Source organism: Harpia harpyja, chromosome 23 (genome assembly GCF_026419915.1).
Source record: "Harpia harpyja isolate bHarHar1 chromosome 23, bHarHar1 primary haplotype, whole genome shotgun sequence".
NCBI classification, from domain to species: domain Eukaryota; kingdom Metazoa; phylum Chordata; class Aves; order Accipitriformes; family Accipitridae; genus Harpia; species Harpia harpyja.
Window position 1 is genome coordinate 8196659 of NC_068962.1, and position 19673 is coordinate 8216331.

The 19673-nt window shown below is 36.4% G+C and overlaps 1 protein-coding gene across 2 annotated transcripts in view; it reads left to right on the forward strand.

Annotated features, from left to right (window-relative positions):
- MGAT4C (MGAT4 family member C) overlaps positions 1–19673 on the forward strand; it is a 426992-nt gene that overhangs the window by 200523 nt on the left and 206796 nt on the right. Inside the window, exon 3 of one of the 2 annotated variants that reach the window (XM_052774722.1) lies at positions 6142–6224. The gene's annotated coding sequence lies outside the window, so the exon portion shown is untranslated. The remainder of the gene's footprint in view (positions 1–6141; positions 6225–19673) is intronic. The other variant, XM_052774723.1, reaches the window with a different exon arrangement.

A 19673-nucleotide genomic window follows, 5' to 3' on the forward strand; every position in this document is an offset into this window, starting at 1 on the left:
ATTATTTTTTTCTTTTTAAAGGAAAGCTAAAGATCTTCCTAGGTATGCAGTTCTGTTAAGCAGAGGGTTGTGTGACTTCCTGCAATACCTTAAATTCATCAAAGTTATATTTCATCTTGGTTTATATGTTGTTATACATGTTTCATATAAGCCTAATCTGAAATTAATTTTTAATAGTTAGCAGAAAATGGAAAATAACTGTGATAACAGGTACTATCCATTTGCAAAAATACCAGACTGAATCTTTATGACTGATCCTATTGACACAAATATAGTTAGTTTTGACAATTATAAAATCTTACAGTTCCTCTAGCAAATTGCTAGAACCTATATATTTTATGATTCTGTCATCTTTAATTTATTCTACAAATTGGACTAAAGCTTCTTCAAATAAAGTCAAAGTTTCACTACAAAGATTGGTTCTTTAGATAATTCTCAGGGTTATGATATTTTTATTTCATCCTATCAGACATGTTAAAATCACTTTTTATAACCTGAACAATTCTCTCTATATCTTATTTTTTGTTGTCACTTTAATTATTTATTCTTCGAGTCTTAATTTTGATCTAAATAATATTCCCCAACTGCATTTTAAGGTTGCAGTAATCATTTTCTATCGTATATATTACAATTAGTCATGCTTTCTGTATTAATCACAAAAGCATAATATTGTAAGTACTACTGACTATGCTTTTTTTAAATAAAAACATCTCTTTCTTTCCTTGCAATGACACTGCTATACGAATTGGAAATGTTTCCCTACTGCATAGTGCTTAAGTAGGAAATTAAGATGTACATTCTCAGTTTTACAGTTTTCCCTTCACTGGGACTGATGGTGAAGTTTGCAGGGGTTTTATTTGTTATGTTTTTTATTTTACTTTTTCTTTGGGTGAATATATTGAAAAGGATAATTAATTGTAGCACTAATGTAAGCTATCAGAAAGGGTTGTCTTCAGGATGTGAAGAGACCAGTTCTCCTTGCATTCGTGCTGGAGGTAACCATGAGCAATTAACTGAAGCCGATAGAAACCAGGTGGGCAATATGGAAAACTGGATTGAATGTGATGTTGTGGGTAATAAGGAGGGAGAATTCTGTGCAAATGCAGTGAAATTTTTACTTTAAAGTGGAAGAGATGCTTTTGAAACTAGAATTATCTTTACAGTGACTTAAGCATTTTTGTTGAAAATGTTTTCCTAGTTTGGAAGTAATTGAAAACAAGATACTTCTGGCAGCCTCAGGTGAGAGACACCATACCTGTTACTAATGTCTGAGGTCATTTAATGCTTATTATTACCCACTTATATCTTGTATGCTGCTATTTCAGTTCCTCAAATATGTGAGAAGATCAGCTGTAAAGGAACAACGGGAAGTTTGGTATATAAAGTCAGAGAGAAATTATAAAAACAGACAAAAGTTATTTATGCAGCAAGGAGACAAGCAAGGGTCCAAATTTTTTGATTAAGTTCTTTAGACAGAAAGGGAAAATTATTTACGTTTACCTTACGCAGCACAATAATGCAAATTTCTTAAATCTGATCTTAACTTCAACTTCAATGAATAGTTTTGCTCTGTGTAAGACCTCTATGTGATGATATGAGTTAAATAAAAAAGACAGTATTTTAAGGGTGGGTTTACATGACTGAACAGGCCTTGTTATAAGCTGTGCTGGGTGCAGGTGCCCAGGTTTTGGCAGCGGGAGCCGCAGGGGCCTCTGTGAGGAGACACAGCCGGTTCCAGCCGGCTCCAGCCGACCCGCCGCAGGGCACGGCCGAGCCCCTCGGACAAGATGGCCGAGCCCCTCGGACAAGATGGCGAAAATGCATTTAAGAAGGGGCAAAATGCCACACAGAGAGAGGAGTGGGGAAAAAAAGTGTGAGAAACAGCCCTGCGAACACTAAGGTGAGAGAAGGAGGGGGAGGTGGTGCCCCAGGTGCCGGAGCTGAGATTCCCCAGCAGCCCGTGGGAGATGGCTGTGGTGGAGCAGATACCCACACTGCAGCCCACGCAGGACCCCGTGCCAGCGCAGAGGAAAAGTGTGAGGAGGATGGAGCGACAGAGAGGAGCTGCTGTGGACTGATCCCCCATTCCCCTTCCCCCTGCACCACTTGGGTGTGTGGAGTGGGTAAAGGAATTAGGAATGACGGAGTGAAGTTGAGCCGGGGAAAAAGGAGGACACAGGGGCAAGGTATTTTAGGTTTTGCCTTTGTTTCTCACCATCATGCTCTACAATGCATCAAATCAATTTTCCCCAAGTTGAGTCTGTTTTGCCCATGATGGTAATGGATGAGTGAGCTCCCTATCTTTACCTCAACCTGCGAGCTTTTCTATCTCACTTTCTCCGCCTGTCCTGTTGAGGAAGAGGGGTAAGAGCACAGCTGGGTGGTCATCTGGCAGCCATCCAAGGTCAACCCATCAGGTAAGTATTGGACCATAAGACTATATTGCATATAATTTATGTAATTATTGTAACATGGTTCTCTAAGTGCCTACAATACACAGTCTGAGTATTTTTACTGAATTGGTGCTATACATAGAAATTCTAAAATGTGCTTATGTTTTGCACTTCCAGTCTTCTAAAGTCATCTTTTTTAAAGCACTCTGCCTAATTGTTCAATGTTAGGCTATGGTATGCACTGAAGCAGGCTGAATACCTCTGCTGTGCTGCATAGCTGAAGCTGAATGAGCCAGGTATAGGTGTGGTTTCTGGTCACAAGAAAAACTGTCATGCAGTGGGCTAATGGGGAAGGGTGACTTACCTCCCTATTACCAAAATGTAATTCTGTTTTTAAAAGGCTAGCTAAGCGTGTTATGTTTTTATTATGACCTTTGGCAGTAACTAAATTTTTTACTTTTATTTGGGCGTAAGCTTGAGAATGAGAGGAGCTGAGGATCCTCCTTTCATAGACACTTGAATGGAGAGAACTTAGTTTGCTGCAAGACCCATGCAGCAATGACACTGCTGCTGAGAATTCATTCTGGTAAGGGTGTTCTTCACTCTAAACTGTGTGTCATAAGCACACTGAATTTAACTGGAAAAGTTTAGTTCATGTTTCTAAGCATTCATTTCCTCTTTCCCTATCAAGACCTATAGTGAAGCTGAGAGTTGTGCTGTAAATCAATTGCGCATTGATTCTTGAACCAGTTGACTGGGAAGTTGATTTCTCAGCCAATGATCACAGTTGCATATCTCTTTTCTATGTGCTGCAAACTAGGAAAATGTTTGTCATGGCATATTAGCTAAAGCTGTGCATCATGTATTCAAAGACATTAATTGTTCTATATTGAGCCACAAATGAGCTAAATAATAGTACTAAACATGAAAACTGTCATTATCTGCAAATGAAGAAAAAAAGCTATCATTAAAATATTTATAAGCACATTTAAAATGCTTTAACTAATTTTATATCTGGGTTCATATGGCCAATATGAATAGACTATATTTTGTATAATTTAATGCATTCTGGGTTTTTTAGTATTTTTACAGTTTATCAACTTGCTGTTCAAGTGTTTTAAGAAACTCTTTGTGTGAAATCTTCTTTGATATAAAATAGAACTTCCCTCCTTCCTTGATTTTGATTAATACAAATTTTTCTAATTATTCTAGAGATATGAATCCTTTCTATTTAACACGTTTTGTCTTTTATATTTATCTCTGGTTAGATCTGGTTACTCTACACATAGTTCTTACAGCAACCTTAGGTGATTATACAACACTTTTTTCTTCACCCTGTACCACTTCAGTTATCACTTATCAAAACTTACTTTCTTTAAAACTGTCTTCGTTCCTGTAAATATCTTTACTTATTCTGCTGGTGCTCTTTACTGTATTTCCTTTTTCTTCTGAAGACTGTTCAGTACATCAGTCTCACTGCTTTCTTTGTACACATCATTTGCTTCTTTTTCCTTCACACCTCTATTGAGCATGATGGTTGGACCAGGTCCCATGGCAGCTCTCCTCACTGCTGCCTGTTCTGTTTCATCATGTTCTCTTTCCAAGTACAAACTTTGCTTGCTTCTCAGTTCTTCGCTTGGTATTGTTCCCATTTCGCTGACTACCTTTGAAAAAGGTGTCTTGTCCACTCTTTTCTTATCTTCTGGTGACCCAAGATTTAAGGGGAAATGTTCAAATCCTTGTAAGTAAAGTTCTCTGGCAGTGATATCGCATGCTATTTATTCTCCATTGGTCACATTAAAGAGCGATTAGGACATATTAGTTTAATCTATATTAGCAAGTAGTGGGGCTCAAAGAGATTGCCATCAGACATCTCCAAAGCATGTAATAGTACTTGCAATGACTGGGGTAAGTGTGCATATACTACAGATGAGGAAGCAGTATGCCATACAGAGCCATGTTAATGACGACAGGAAAGAGAGGGATAGTACTCCCTCTCTTCTTCCACATGCTATTGAAATTAATTATATACATACCTATATATTTATATATATAAATATATAGAGGTAGAAAAATAGAGGTGGAGTTAGAGATAGATACAGATACATATATAATAAATAACTTCTGCAGGAAAATTTCCTAATTTTGCTAGTGTGAAATGCTCCTAAAATATTTCTTAGCATAGTACAATGGGTCTTGTCTATAATCAGAGAAGGTGTGTTATGTGACAAATTTGGAGAAATATAAGCTTTTTAAGGGGTATGTAAATGTCTGTATATACATGTATATGTACAAACAATACATACAAACATCTGTACAAAATACATACAATATATACAAACATATACATTCATAATCTACCTTTCTTTAAACACATTATAGTCTACTCTTAACAAAATGTGCACCGTCAAAATACATTCATGAAACTCAAGGGTAAATAAGTTTCATGATGAATGTTTTAGTTTTAGAATATTGAAATGTCTGAAACACATTTCTAAGAACCTCTAAGCATACATTACAAAATTGCTTTATTCAAGTATATTTCTTAAAAAGGATCAATTCCACATAAAAACAAAAGAAGAAAAAAAAAGTTCGCCTAAGATATTGCAGATAAGTTAAAGGCACTGAAAGCAATGTGCATTTGCAAAAAGGAGTTTTCCAGCTAGATAGGCCTAATCAATCTGCATAGTGCTATCAGTGGTTGTAGAGTCTAAGGCACTTCATTTGTTGATAAGCATTATTTCAGCAATTGCTAACAGTAATGGTCACTCTGGCTAAATTATTTCTTATCCTTTTTAGCTTTTCCAAAAGTTCCATTTAGATTGTACAGAAGTTGAAGTATATACATATAAAATTAAGGTAACAAATTATAAACACTTTAGGAGATAATACAGTAGAAATTAATGCATGATAATTAATTTTGAGATAAATTAATTTAGTTTCTCTCTGCAAAATCAGGTATTTTGCCTGAAATAGTTTAAGACAGTATTTCAGATTTAAAAAGAAATAATTATGCATTGTTTGCTATTACTATTATGTTCTTAATGTGGAATAGATAAAGATAGAATGATGGCATATACTTCCGTAGACACTGTCCTTAACTACCCGTCATAACAGTATAGAACAACATATATGTATGTTCAAAACACAACTTAAATAATTTTTCATCCAAGCTTCCCGCTTTAAATGTCTAACTCAGTCTTGAATACATGTATGAAATCTAAAAATGAAAATCAGAAAAAATAATCCCAGGTCTCTAGATACAATATTATTTGTCTCATCCAGCAACCTACTGCATTGATATCTGTATAGGTGGGAACTAGATGGAAAAATTTGTCATATACAGAGAGTTTAAAAATAAAAAACTGTTTATCCCGCCAAGGTCAATCCACCACAACCATTCTCGCTTGAATCATGCATGTTAATATACAATCTGGAGAATGCAAAATGTTGATACAGCTATATATCTATCTAAAACCATTGGTGTTTGAGCCTAACAGTGTTTAATGGGTGACTTGCTTTAGAATATGTTTTTGTACAATGTGTGCATCACAATAATAGCGAGATGTTGACAATAGGCAGTCTTTTGTCTATTGTCAAAATCATATCTGAATGGACGTGTATGCAGAAGCTATCTCACACTTTTTAAATTATTTTATTCCTTGCACATACTGAATAAGTATACGTGTAAAGATTAACATTTTCACAGAATAGGAAGCTAAGATCCTGTCTTTGTCTTCTCTTTTAGCAGGAATTTGCATTGTGGACTTTCTAATCAGACACCCAACCTGTTCTTTGACCTGATAAGAGTACGGCTGGACATTGTGAAAGGTAATGCAACTTCACCTTATTGCTACCACTGATTGTGAAAAAGCCATAAATTTCCAGGGTTAAATCAATATAAGCAAAACTCTTGGCTTTCATCTTGACATTTGTAGCACGGCAAACCTCGTCTTTATTAAAGGAAGCAAGACGACAGTGCATTTTCTGTTTATTTTTAATTGAGCATCATACTGAAGTGATTTAGTCTTTAGTAAAACACACATTTGTGTATGCACTAAATGAGCTTGATATAAGCCATATATTATTTTATGAATATTTTAAATTAATAGTTTGTGATTGACATGGTTGTTTTTTAAAAGACAGGCTACTTATTAGTTATGCATATTTGCAACGGTTCCCAACATAAATGAAACTTTCTAACATTTACATTATAACAGATATTTTAGTATTTCTTAGTTTTATTAGGTTTTAGAGAGTATGTAAAAGTTCTAAATCTTTTTTAAGGTTCTTAATGTTTTTTCAAAAGCAGTGGCAGCTACTAAGATAAATTTGCTGAGATGCGGGCTCTCATCTCATTGTGCTCAATAAACTTCTTTGTGTTTGGCAGCTTCTCCCCCTGAAACAGCCTCATTTTATAGCCCTGCTGTTATGTTCTTGACCTTTGCCATGGCTGCAACCCTGGGGCATTTGAGCTGTCAGATAAAAAAGTGGAAAGAGAAAGAGACTGGTGAAAGTTGTAGAAGGCAAAAAGCTTTGTAATGCACTGATGAATTTCCTGCCATCAGATAGTTTTCACTTCCCCTCCATTGCTGTCACATTTCCTTAAATAATAGGGAGACTTTTCCGCTAATGGACAATGGAGGCTGTTTGCCTAATGAGAACTTGCAGAGGCAGCCTGCCATGTGTCTTTATCTTTTAAACTGAGGTGAAACAAGCTTGCCTGGCTACAGATAAGTGACTAAGAAGCAGTCCTATTCAGAGGTACCTGTCAGTAATTTATCTGGTTTTTTTGTATTCATATGTACTGTTCTGTGTGCAGTAGAGCATTAAATTGCTTTCCACTGGAAGCAGGTCACATTCAGGGGTCGTCAGAACCATGCTACTGGATGGAACATGCTTGATTCATACAGGCTGTTTCTATCAAGATCTTGGCAGCTGAAATGTCCAACTAATTAGAGATTTTACATTAGATTTTTTTTTTCTGGAAAAGCTGATTATTATTTAATATAATGCACATAACTATCATTCTGTGAAGAGTTTATGTTTAGCTTCTAGAAGACCAAATGAATGGCTGCTGGTTGTTGTGTCAAGATTCATAAGGAGTCTTTCAGTTTCTGTTAGTAAAGCTTTTTGTTGTAATTACTATATATTAGAGATAGATTAAATTTCTTGTTTTGTCACTAGGTCCTGTTTTGGGGGTCAGGGGAGAGTGCTGTTGGACAACAGAGATAAATTTCAGGCTTATTTTTGTGGAGGTTTATTCAAGTCTAAGACTGTCCTAAAAACTTCCTGAATTCCTGATCCTGAATGTAAATAATCTTGCAAATTTAAAATAATACATTTTTTCTAAAAGTCTATCAGCATGTTTGCAATGGATAAAGGGCACATTAACTCAAACTATATTTTTGTTGCAACTTAATTTCTTTCTCCTAGTGTGGGTATGAGAATGATGTTTTGGTACACTTTGCTGCCCTTTCCCAACTTGTGATATTAAATTAATGCAATAAAGGACATGTAAAATATAACATAAAAGCAATATTTCTGTTGTATTAAAACTTTTTTTCACAATCTTTGTATCTGTAAAATATGCCCAGAAATCAGTTCATTATTTTCAGTTGAGAAGTGAATGTTCTATACTGGGATGAAGCATAAACCAAATGCATTTATTTTCTTTCCACTTTACAAGAACAGTCTATTGTAGACCAAATAGAAAACTTTACACTGCATGGACTAAGAATTATTCCTGTCTCTCCTTCCCCGCCACTTCTACTGCTAAATGATATTTTTGTGATATTAGTACTTACTAAGGCTTTATGAAAGACAGCTTATTAGATCAATCATGTAGAATTCACAGTATTTAAATGAAAAATCCACTATACCTTCTAATCTGCAAATTAAACAATGAACTTCAACCTTGTGTGTATATCTAATAAGCAGTGGTGACAAATACAGTACATACATTTAAAAGCATTTATAGAGACATAATTCTTCTTAAAATTCATAATTATTCTTTTTTAAAAACACAAAACTAAAACTTATGTCTAGTTAAATGCTATTGCAAATCAACCATGAGTTTCAAATACTGAACAGGAAATGGCATCACATGAAACCCCAACATTTTTCCTCCTTTAGAAACGTATTCTGTGTGAGTTGACTTTTGAGCATGTAATGCTAAAGATGTTGAACTTATTGAATACTGAAAAGTCTGTACCCAGTAATTCATACAATATTTTTCCTCCTTAGATGAAAATATTTTTGGCTAACGTTTTTATGTACATTTTTAATCTGGGAAGTGTCACCTAAATACCATAGATGTTCTTTCAATGCTTGTGTCATTCATTCAATGGTTTTTTTTATATTCTTAGTTAAATTTTCTTATCCCAGCTGTGTTCATTTCTAGGTAATGCATGGAAAGCAAAAGAAAACTAGGCACAAGACAAAGACAGTTAATCTGTTGTAACTGTATTACTATTTAAGGAAAAAAATGTGCATGATTTTCTTAGCTCTTTTGAACACCAGTAGTAGTCTAGAAAATTACAGTTTTGGGTCCTAGTTGTAGAAATTCATGCTTCACTGACTGATTCCGTTTTCTTCCTGTGGTCCGTAAGCTGTTGGAAAGGAGATGGGCTGTCTGGTAATTCCACAGCAATATTTCCATTTTGTTTATTTCTTTAAGCCTGATATTTTCATTTTTCTTTAAAGGAAAGAAAGAGATGAAGCTGTAAACCTACTGCTGAATGAAGTAGAATTGCTCCTCCATAATTCTGTGTTTAAAAATCGCTGTAATTTTTTCATTCCTGAAGTGCTCTTGTTTTGTTGACCTCTGGTGATAAGCCCATATATATACTGCTATAAAGCTTCTTTAATATTCTCTAATACGCCTGGCTATCTTTTGTAAATGTATAAAAATTACTGTTTTGCTTAAATGTGAAACTGAAATGATCAGACAATTAAACCAGTATTGAATATTTAAAAGGGGAAAAAAGCGTCACTGCTCTATCATAGCAGAATATAATTAGAAATTGTCGTGTAAGTATGTTGATATTTTGATAGAAGCCTAAAGTAAATCCCCTGTCATGATAAGAGAAATGAGAGGCAATCTGAATATCCAAATGAGATTTATTTACAGATTTAGACTGATACGGTCCTCCACACTGACTAGAAAGTGAGGAACTAGTAGTCAGGATCTGTGATGGAACATTTTTTTCCATTCATACTTCCACATACTGAGGTTACTTATGGGAACACAACAATATGAAGATCTCTGCATCTTCCTGGAAAAGTCATGTAATCACAGGAAAAAGATTTGCCATATAAACTTTTCCTACAAGTTTATTTTTTTTAGTTTTATAATCTTGTGAAATCCACTTGCCATTGTAAAAATATAGCTGAATACTATAATTTCACTGTAGTAGAACTTGCAAGAATCTGTGGCTTTCTGAGAATCCAGTGGCATCTTTACTCACTGATTTAAATACTAGGTCTGCTTTACAAACATTCGTCAATCCTCTTTAAAACTTTATATAGATCTTAGTTACCTGGAAGTCTACAAGAATGTGATGAGAGAGGTATTCTGGAAATCAGAACTTTGTGCTTAATTTAACGTAGTAAATTTATCCTTCTTCAAACCTTTCATTAGTCCGTCAATCTTCTCCCTCTCCCATTTCCCCTCCTTTTTCTGTGATATTCCTGAATCAGTTTTTTTTCAAAGAGACAACAGAAAAAGGCTATGCTTACCAGCACTCATGGATGTGTAAAACCTTCATGCTATCGTCAGTGCATTGGTGAGTTAATTCAGCAGTCTGTCAGAAACGTAGCAGTCTCTCATCCCGTTCACCTTAATGGATGCATTAACTGAAGCTGTTACGCTGCAATGATTTTTTTTTTCCCCGTTAGTTTTAATAGGTTTTATTCACTTTTGGTTTTTCTGGAGCTGTGGCCATTGTTTGCAACTGTAAGAAAAATCTTATTTATGGGAGTTACACCATCCTGTATTAATTATATATAGGCTAAGTGCTTTATGAGTTTTATTGCTTAGCACCCCACAAGACTGACCCTTCATATGTAAAACTACTGTTCCAGTAATACACAGGACATTATAAATATGAGAAAGGCAGAGACATTTTGAGATACAGTTTTTTCTTTAAATACACAGTGACACTATTATACTGGCTAATTGGTTTGTGCGGCATTATTCCAGCATAAAATAACAGACATAAAGCTTCTATGAACTGTGACTTTTGTATCATCCTGTTAGTTGCAAATAAGATTGCTGACCATAAAATGCGTTTTCTGTAACGAGTATCACTGCTGTATCCTGTAAGATTTAATTACAAATTAACTAGTTCAGCTTTATACCAGGCCTTGGAGACCAGGGTTTTGGCATGGCAATAAAGGCAGCTTAAAAGAATTTTCCCCCTCCCCTTTGATCTGAAAATCAGGATTTGTATAGACAAAAATATGTTGTGCAAAGTATATGTCAGTTTAAGAACTGTCTAAAGAATTCTGCATGTACCCAGTGTTTGTCTATTGCATTGTCAGGTGTGCATAAATCATGACTGCAATAAGTAAAAGCTGGATTTTGTAGGCCATTGTTGAACATTTTTTTCTATGTATCTGCCTAAATAAGGATTACTGTATTCAGCATCTGAGAGCACATTGATAATTTTTTTTTTTTGTGAGCTTCCTGAAATTTGGCAGAAAATGCCTGTGCCTGAACTGATTAATTATTAACTACTATAGATATTCTTAATGCAAACAGCACAGCACAATGCACATCACTAGCTGACAGGCTATGGATGTGTTGAAGGCATACAATAAAAATAAAACACAGAAGTTACACTTTCTGACTCTTAGCAGGGAACTTAGATCCAGAAAAAAAGTATAGAAGTCTAATGGGCTACTGTGAATACCAGAATTATGTTTAATAATGTACGTATATCTCAATTCATTACTATCTTTTGCATGACTTATGGCCATGCAGTTGTCTTTAAAATACATCATTTAGTGACTACTTATTCTGTGACTGCCTGTGAGCTAACATATTTCTTTTCTATTGCAGTGTAGTTAACATTTCTTTTTATTAGTTTGAAGTTTACATTGTAAAAATATTCTGAATTGTTGTACGTATAACTATTCTATAACATATTGGTAAATTACTGACTAATTTAACTGATCTTTAACTATGTGCCACTGTAAAAAGAACTTCATTCTATTGCTGGTCTATCCAAACTGAATCCCAGAAATCTTCTTCTAGAAAGCTCTTAAGATTTTTTTAAAAATCCATCTCTTGTCTGAGACACTGCTTACATCTCAGAGTCCATATGAATTGAATTAAAACTGCAGTAAAGTGTATTAACCAAACTGAAATTCAACTTCCCTAAGGAGTGCAGTGTTAAGTAGGAGCAGGGATTCACTACTGTCACATATTTCTATTGGAGGAAATTTTCATATTCTTATTAGAAAGGGAGATGGAAAACGAGGTATTTTGAACATGCACAAGATTTGTTAAACCACATCCTTTGATAAAAATAAACTTCACATATCTGATGCCAGCCCCAGAAATCATATGAAAGTAGTTTGGAATCAGAACAGTAGAGCTGGCTTTTGAGCACCCGAAGTACTTGAAAGGTCTCTCTACAGCTGAGAATGTGCAAGTTAATTTCTCATCAGTGAGCTTCCATGGTTGTGATATTTGGAGCAAATAAGGGTGGATCTGTTGGCTTGCTGTTTTAACCCCCTCATTACACTCATCTCTCCATGTCTGAAGAGTGGAAAAGGGACAAAGTAATAAATCTTCAAAAAGTCTGGTTTTAGTATGCTATCTTTAAGCTTACTATGTTGGTATATCAAATATTTTAAAAGGTGACAATATTTTTTTTACTTAGCTTACAGACACTGGAAAATGTTATTTCTTTATAAATTCTTACTTTTCTTAATAAACAGAAAACACGAATCAGCCTAGTGTGAAAAACTCTGTTAAAAAACATGTTCTATTTTAGGTGGCTTAAACTCCTTTTCAAGTGTTTCAGCAGTTTGTATGAAATTATTATGACTGAATAAGAAAAAGAGGAAACCAGATTCTTTTGGGCAACATCAGTCACATGACATATTTCACCAACAATAAGTATTGTTACTCTTATGCAGTGTGCAACCTCTACTGGACGATCATTTTCAAGACAACAGTCTTGCTTTCTGTAAATCAAAATGACTCTGTGACACTGCTGTAATACCATTACAAATTCGTTTGTGTTTCTGCCACCATAGCTACAACATGTTGCTTTCTAAACTCATATTATAGAATGCAGGTTCATAAACAGGATACATAGTCTGATTGGTTTCTTTTCAAGGATGATATTTTTAGCAGTTTCAACAGAAGCAGTAGTGGTGGAATGGGTTTTTTTTATTTTCCAATGAAGTGCTCTCTGTAGGAGGCCAGATACCATCAATTCCCTCATAAATCATTGAACATTTGAAAAAAGCTCTTTTAATATTTCACAGGAGGAGCAGAGTTGTTTATTCTTTTTTAGTGATTCTTGAAGTAGGTTTGCTAGTCATAATGTAAAGTAAGGGGAATGATTAAGTTCTGTTGAAGTCTGTGGGAAATTTGCTTTTAATCCCATGGTGTCTGAATGTCACCGTACATGTTTAAATTCACATTACAACTTAAAAAAAAAAAAAAAAAAGAGGAGAAAGGAATGTTAAGATTAAGTTCCTTTTCCTTTTGGCTCTACATACTCATCCTTTGGAAGTACTTAGTAACTGACACTGCCAGTGGAATATGAGCTGAGATCTCTTTCTTAACTGAATTGAATTCAGAAAACTATCTTTGTGGTTTTACTTTGAACTTGGTACAGATTTTTTTGCTTTAGAAACTGTGTATATGTTTAGATACATGGGTCTTTTCCATGGGCTGCAGTTCTTCGTGAACTGCTGCAGCGTGGGTCCTTTCCACAGTCTGCAGTCCTTCAGGAACAGACTGCTCCACTGCGGGTATCCCACAGGCAGCAGCTCCTGCCAGGAGCCTGCTGCTGCCTGGGCTTCCCACGAGCTGCAGCTTCCTTCAGGGCATATCCACCTGCTGTGACATGGGCTCCTCCACAGGCTGCAGTGTGGATATCTGCTCCACCATGGTCCTCCACAGGCTGCAGGGGGACAGCCTGCCTCACCATGGTCTTCTCCACAGGTTGCTGGGGAATCTCTGCTCCGGTACCTGGAGCACCTCCCCACCCTCCTTCTTCACTGACCTGGGGGTCTGCAGGGTTGTTTCTCATGTTTTTCTCACTCCCTTCTCTCACAGCTTCTGCACAGTTTTTTACCCTTTCTTAAATATGAAAAGTTTGAAAGTGTTTGTTTTCTCTTCTATTTAAATCTATGTATTCACATATAGAGCAAGAATGTTTGAAGTTTAAACTCATGAAGTTCAACTAGGGGAAGTTCAAAGTCCTGCACCTCAGGAGGAACAACCCATGCACCAGAATATGCTGGGGGCCACCCAGCTGGAAAGCAGCTTGGCAGAAAAAGACCTCGGGGTTCTAGTGGGCACCAGGTTGAATATGAGCCAGCAGCGTGCCCTTGCTGCAAAGAAGGTGAATGGTATCATCGGCTGCATTAGACGTAGTATTGCCAGCAGGTCGAGGGAGGGGATCCTTCCCCTCTATTCAGCACTGGTGAGGCCACACCTGGAACACTGTGTCCAGATCTGGGCTCCTCAGTACAAGAGAGATATGGAGATACCGTAATTCTGTGATTCTCTGAAGTTAGAGTAATACTCGACCATGCTTAACTTAATGCTGTGAATCACCATAGATTATCAGATTTTAAGATGCTTAATTTTTATGATTCTATGTTACTTCAGTTTTGTATTTGTTTGAATGTGTGGAAGAAATCAAGTGCAACACTTCAGTGTAAATGCACTTCAGTGTATTGCTTCTGCTTTGAGGAGATCCATTTACAATTTTTTCTGTATTAAGAGGGTTGAAAAACTTTTGCTGATTCAGAGCAAGTATCAGTTGGGAAAGTTCCCCTCTACATTGTTAGACACCAAGATTCAAGTTCCTGCTTTACTGAAAGTTTCTTAATCTAATCAGGAATTAAGTCATCCTCCTCAGTTTGGCCACAAATTCTATGACATAGCAGGAAGATATCTCTGATAATATTGATTGGGACATCAACATGAAAAGCTCTGATTGTTGACAACATTACTATGAGTTATAAAAAAAAAAAAGATACTCACAAATTATTAGCAATCTCTGCTTTCTGCTTTTGCGTTTTTTCCTAGAGTATTCCTTCAATCCTCCCTGAGAAGCTCAACTGGATGCCTTTTTGTTACTTTCCCAGTTTTCCAGAAGTTCCTTTATAAAAAAAAGAAACAAAGGGGTGCTTGTCCAAGTGATGGAGGGGGCATTCTGTTCTAACCACCTTATTTCAGTTGTCTCAATGTGGGAGTTATGCTGCCTATGCTTCACACAGAGTACTTAGAAGAAGACTGCCTCGGAAGATGGTTCTGAATCCCTCAGCACTAGGTTAGGTACCTCTGAGTAATCATCTCAGTTTGGCTACACAGCACATCTGGATTCCTAAAACAGATGCTTTTCTTATAGAAAAGTTGAAACAAATAACTTTCACTTTTCTTTGTATTTAGAAAGTTTCTCCCTTGATAGGGAGGCTATTGAAAAGTATTGTTTCTGTTGTAAGAATCTTCTACACTTGGCAGAACTCATGTATGATTTGGGAAAAGTTAGAAAATAGCTAAATTAATGATCACCAATATCAAAACAACTTTTTGCAGACTTTATTTAGTCATGATGAGTATAAGTTTTTACCACTTTGAGTACATGTTCATTTCCCTGGCAACTGTCAGAATATTGTGTAAATTTGGGGGTGAAACCTTGTTCATGCTGATGTTATTGGGAGTTTGTTGTATTAGTCCAGAATTTTATCTACTTCATTCTGAACATAACTTTTCCTCCTAGGTCTGTCTTATAAAAAAATGATGCCAGATATTTTATTTTTTACATAGAGATAATATGTCTTTGAGAGCATGTCTAATAACCAAGATCATCTTATAAACAATGGTTGTAAATATATATATATATTTTTAATTAAAAAAAAAAAGTGGAGGTATTGATACCATCCTAGGTTGATATTTTCAGTGGCAAGATCTACAATCCATTATGTATTAAGTTCCTTATTAGAACATTTAAACTATAGTGTTAAGATCAAAACACTTTTATTGTGTTGCAAAGAAAAATGGATGAAAATACTTTAAAAACGTCTTAGCATTTTTGCCAAGTGTCTGTTGAAAGACATGAACATGGAAATACCTGTAGAAATTATTTATAAAAGGTGTAACTCTCAATCTTAAGTAAAGCTGTGTGCCCTGTTTCCTTTGACGTTGAACGGAAGGTGAACTAGTGAAGGAGCTGAGAAAGAGTGGAACCTTGGCAGTGTTCTTTATCATCCATCATCCTGCATCGCAAAGGCAAAAAAATGAAAAAGCCTTTTCAGAAATCTAGCATCTACACTGAAAGCAAAATCAGCTTTGGGTATGATAACAGTTAAAAATAGTAGGTAAAACTAAAAAGTAGTAGTGCAGTATGCTTATCTACTTCTCAACAGAGGCCATTGAATAGGAAGAAACCTATTAGAATGAAGATTGTAATCGGTCATTTCCATTATTTTTTATAACATGATAAATTCCTGAAAAGTTCATTTGGATTGTGGCCCTAACTATCTTGGGGTCTTATAAAAATCTTTCCATAAAAGCTTATTATTTATTGATGATGTATGCAGATGACCAAAAATAGTAGTAAATTTTTTTTTAAAAATTAAAAAATGATAAGGATATATATTTTTTTAAAACTGCTCATGGGGTGTACAAATACAAGTTATGTACATGACCTAAATGTACTAGGAATTTACTAGGACTTCCTTTTTTCTAATAGCTCCCTGTTTCCATTGCTCATTCTTAATGAACTCAGTCTATCAATTCAAAATATCTGTGATAATTTACAGAAGTTGCTGATAGTGTATATCAATACTGTATTTAAAAATACTGGAAGTATACGAGGTGAGCTGATTCCTTTAGTCTTTCCCCTTCTTTACTGCAGTCTGTTAAAACACTATGAGAGCAGATCAGTTAGAAGAATTTCTATGTTCATACTTCATTTTCATGTTATATCTTTGTAGCTTTAATATCACACATAGAACTCTTGGTGGTGGGAAAGGTAATGGTTTGTCAAAGATATTTGTTAGGATCTCATGGCTTTTTCAGCTATTTTGCCATCACAAGCCACGTATATGCTGATGACATTTTGATATGCAGAAGTAAGAGAAAAAAATTTCCTTTTGAGCATAGTTTCGCCATATTAATAGACAAGCTCATGTTCTCTACATACTGGAGCCTCAATGTGCAGCAGTCATGCTCTGCCCATGGCTTGAGAATTTTCTCTTTACATTGTTATTGTTTTCTTGTCAGTGTAGGATTTTAACTGTAAGTAGCTGCATCGTTTGTGTTTTGCAAAGTCTTTTCTGATTGTTCTTTTGCTACCACTTGAAATTTTTTTCTCTTGTCCAGTTCCCAGAGGTTTTAAGAAGTTAATTTCATTACTCGTTATATACATAAAGCCTAAAATGATTTCCTATTCTTTTTGTATGTTTCTCCATACATCTGTTTTCTTGCATGTTACAGTTTTATAAAATGTGAGGGGTTTTTGGGTGGAACTAAGTGCCCATCTTCACTCATGCTGGATATACATCTTGCCTTGCGTATATTGAAAATTTGCTGTTTGTGGTTTTGTTACATGAGTCTTTTGTGCCCTGCTCTTGCACTGTTGTGACTTAAGTGTATGCATATGTTGGGCTAGGTCTTTGATTTATAACTAGCATACTGTGAATAGTTCTTCAAAAAATATTATAGACTGAATGTTCTGTGTGTTCAGGATACAGTCTTTTTTTTTTTTTTAATGTTCAACGCCCTTCTTTGACAATTTCTGCATGTTTTGATTTTACTTTATTCATTATAATAAGAATTACATCAGAATTACGTTCTTCCTACAGAAGCACACTTTATTATCAACTGTAGTTGGGTTACATGTACTGTTATTCCATTGCTTGATTTCTCAAAAGGAAAAAATAAACAGAACAGGGCATTTTATGCTCAGCACAATTAATCACATGGTTTCCTATGTGTGTGTGTGTAATACATTTCCCCACTGCAATAACTGGCAATGGGCACCCACTTCAATTTCTGTGTTCTTCCCATCAGGTACCCTTCATTTTTTCCAATGCCTGTAATATCGCCTCTTCTCACTGGAATACCCCATGATTTTTACATGACTCTAACGATAACATACACACATATATATATATAACTATATGTATATATATGTATATATTTGGCCTTCTGGTGACCCAGTAAACAGCTAGTTCAGAGTAAAAATAAGTGTATGCTGACAGTCTAGCTAGCAACTAATACATAGAAATGAGTAAGTGCTCAGTTACTGCTACCTTGTGGGAAAATTAAAACACACTCTTTCTCGCCTTTCTCAGTAAGACATTTTATTAAACATGTAGACAGTATGTACTTTGAGAAGTCTTAAACAGTAAATGAAGCTAAATATGCATTTAGTTACTTTTTTCCTTTTTTTTTTCCTTTCCCCCCCTTTTTCCCTCAAACCCCATACCTTTTCTTTTCACTTTTTTTAGTAGGATTACTGTGAAAGATCTGTTCACTGAACACACTGCTGCTGTTTTATCTTATAAAAGAACCCTGACTATCATTCTCTTATGTACTGCTGGAGGAAATTTTGGTTTATTGACTTGTCCCACCTAGATCAGGTCTTTGGGAACCAGGTGCTTATAAAATTCTGGATGAAAGCTTTATATCTATTAGTTTCTGTCTTAGGTTGTTCCTAGGGAAAGAAACCCGCACAAGATGGGCTTCATTGTACATGAAGCCTACGTTCTTTTAGCAGATCAGCCCATAAAAAAAAGCAAGGTACAATAGGCTACAACCAGTTAGTGTTCTTGTATCTAGGGAAGATAAACCAATCAGATTGGCATGTATAAATTTAATAACACAAGCAGCATTTTTTGCTTTTCTAAGCCTTCTGAAAAAAAGGATATACCTTATCCTCATTAAGGTTTATGTGTACCATTGTAGAAACATAAATACGTTTAAATAAAAGTGGAACTCTTTTTCTTAATATATTCTTATTCTGCTGATTTTCCTTTCTTAGTTTTGCCACCCTCAGTACCTGTTCAACCAGACTGGATAACAATAACATAAATATGTATTGGGTTTGTGTGGCAAGGTTTTGTAGCAGGGGGGCTACAGGGGTGGCTTCTGAAAGAACCTGCTAGAAGCTTCCCCCGTGTCCAAAAGAGCCAATGCCAGCCAGCTCCAAGACGGACCCACCGCTGGCCAAGGTCAAGCCCATCAGCAACAGTGGTAATGCGTCTGGGAGATTTAAGAAGTGGAAAAACTGCTGGGCAACAGCAGCTGAAGAGAGGAGTGAGAACGTGAGAGAAACAAGCGTGCAGACCCCCAGGTCAGTGAAGAAGGAGGGGGAGGAGGTGCTCCAGGCGCCGGAGCAGAGATTCCCCTGCAGCCCGTGGGGAAGACCACGGTGAGGCAGGCTGTCCCCCTGCAGCCCATGAAGGGCCCTGGTGGAGCAGATACCCACCTGCAGCCCGGGGAGGACCCCACGCCGGAGCAGGGGGACACCTGAAGGAGGACCTGTGGCCCCATGGAGAGAGGAGCCCACGCTGGAGCAGGTTTGCTGGCACCATTTGTGACCCTCCACGCAGGAGCAGTCTGTGCCTGAAGGACTGCAGCCCGTGGAAGGGACCCACACTGGAGCAGTTTGTGAAGAACCGCAGCCCTTGGGAAGGACCCACGTTGAGAAGCTCATGGAGGACTGTTTCCTATGGCAGGGACCCCACACTGGATCAGGGGAAGAGTGTGAGGAGTCCTCCCCCTGAGGAGGAAGGAGCAGCAGAGACAACGTGTGATGAACTGACCACAACCTTCATTCCCCTTCCCCCTGTGCTACTCGGGGGGAGCAGGTAGAGAAAACTGGGAGTGAAGTTGTGCCCAGGGAAGAAGGGAGGGGTGGCAGGAATGTGTTTTAAGATTTGGTTTTATTTCTCATTATCCTACTCTGATTTGATTTGTAATAAATTAAATTCATTTTCCCCAAGTCGAGCCTGTTTTGCGCATGATGGTAATTGCTGAGTGATCTCCCCATCCTCATCTCATCCCACGAGCCTTTT